Here is a 2411-nt window from a genome sequence, read left to right as displayed (position 1 = left end):
CGGGCGAGGAGTCACGAGCGAGGAGACACGGGCGAGTCACGAGCGAGGAGACACTGACGAGTCACGAGCGAGGAGACACGGGCGAGTCACGAGCGAGGAGACACTGACGAGTCACGAGCGAGGAGACACGGGCGAGTCACGAGCGAGGAGACACTGACGAGTCACGAGCGAGGAGACACGGGCGAGGAGTCACGAGCGAGGAGACACGGGTGAGTCACGAGTGAAGACATGGGCGAGTCACGAGCGAGGACACACGGGCGAGGAGTCACGAGCGAGGAGACACGAGCGAGTCACGAGCGAGGAGACACTGACGAGTCACGAGCGAGGAGACACGGGCGAGGAGTCACGAGCGAGGAGACACGGGCGAGTCACGAGCGAGGAGACACGGGTGAGGAACGAGCGAGGAGACACGGGCGAGGAGTCACGAGCGAGGAGACACGGGCGAGTCACGAGCGAGGAGACACGGGTGAGGAACGAGCGAGGAGACACGGGCGAGGAGTCACGAGCGAGGAGACACGGGCGAGTCACGAGCGAGGAGACACGGGTGAGGAACGAGCGAGGAGACACGGGCGAGGAGTCACGAGCGAGGAGACACGGGCGAGTCACGAGCGAGGAGACACGGGGGAGGAACGGGAATGAGGACACACAGAAGCACCCGGGTGTTCAGGAACAGAAGTGGAATATCACATGTAAAATAGCACTCTATATATACACTTCATTTCCAGCGTTATCGTTGACATGATTGCAAAGATATTATTTAAACTGAGCTGGATGTTGACATCACTGAATTCAATGATGAACTGTCTTTAACTGAAAAATGAGTGTTTACTATTGTCACTTTGCATTATTGACACTATTTTCCTAATTAATGCTGTACAGTTGCTTTGACACAATCTGTATTGTTAAAAGCGCTATATAAATAAAGGTGACTTGACTTGACTATATTCTTCACTCAGTGATGCACCAATCTTAATTTTTCATGGCTGATTCTGATTGCCTGTTTTTTTTTACAAGCAAATTTCCTGATTGATTTTTTAAATATTTGTTTTATTTTTTAAAGTAAGAAACAAGGAAGAATGAAAGTGTCTGTAGCCATTTGAAATGAGAGGCAATTTAGTCACGAATGCTACATGTAACATGTGAAAGTGACGTCATGTGTGGTGTCCCATACTCACACACACACACACACACACACTCTCTCTCACACACACACATGCACGTATGCACGCACACACACTCTCTCTCACACACACTCTCACACACTCTTCAGTGTGCTCAGATCGGTGTGATGTACAGCTGCTGTCATAAGTTTACATCCCCTTTACTGAGTCTGCAGAATGTTAACCGTTTTAGCAAAATCAGAGTTCATAAAAATGCCATGTTCCCACATAGCAATTTTTCTCTGGCCCAGCTCCGGCCCACACAACCAGCTTTTGCTTGGCCCACATACCGCAATGTATTACGGTACTAGTGTGGACCAGGTCTGGATTCCAGACAAGGGCCACACATGGGCCATTACCAATCTTTAACCAGAACGCCCAAAACTGAGCCACACCTGAGCCTGATCCAGGTGAACTAAACCTGGCAGACAAAATATGGGCCATAAATGGGCCATATCTCAGCCACCTGTATGGCCATAGCTGGCCCTGTTCTGATCCTATACGCTGGACCAGATGGGTTCCACATGTCAGCCTCAACAAAACCATAACCAAGCCACTTGATACACACCCCTCCCAGATGAATAGTCACAACGACAGTATTCTGAACAAATATTTAATCATGTTTAATCAGCAAACCAAGTTGAATGAATCTCACACCTAACATGCTTATTTGTTTTGCTTGGGCAGTGTGTTCACCCTGTTGGAGTATGGCCGTGTGAACTGGCTTTTAGGTGCTTTGGAAAACAAAACAAAAAGCAGTAAATATATAAAAATATATATATTTACGCAATTAACACAAAATTCTTAAATAAGGTACTTTCTCTATTTTTGCAATATTCGAATGTTCATGTCCCTGAATTTGTTTGAAGTCAGTTTATATATATATAAATATACATACCAACAGAATATACTATTCTATAATATAAGCTATAATATCATATATCATATGAGGCATGAATATAATTTCACACATGTAAACACATAATTAAACACGCAACATGAGCTTTATGTTATGCATTTTAAAAATATATTTCAATATATTTAACAGTGTTTCACATATATGTGAATATATTACCTTTCTGTATGGGAAAACATTGGGATTTTACTCAAAAATATTTGAAATGGATTTTAAATGTGGGTCAAGATCGGCCATACTTATGTGGCCCACATATCTATATTTGACATCTGGGCCATGTCTTGTGTGCCGTCTTAAACCCGGTACCATCTCTGCCAAACCCGGGCCATGTTTGG

This window comes from Sinocyclocheilus grahami, unplaced genomic scaffold (assembly GCF_001515645.1).
Source record: "Sinocyclocheilus grahami isolate Dianchi unplaced genomic scaffold, SAMN03320097.WGS_v1.1 scaffold2104.1, whole genome shotgun sequence".
Taxonomy (NCBI): domain Eukaryota; kingdom Metazoa; phylum Chordata; class Actinopteri; order Cypriniformes; family Cyprinidae; genus Sinocyclocheilus; species Sinocyclocheilus grahami.
The sequence above is the reverse complement of the archived record's forward strand: the minus strand, read 5'-3'. Positions refer to the sequence as shown.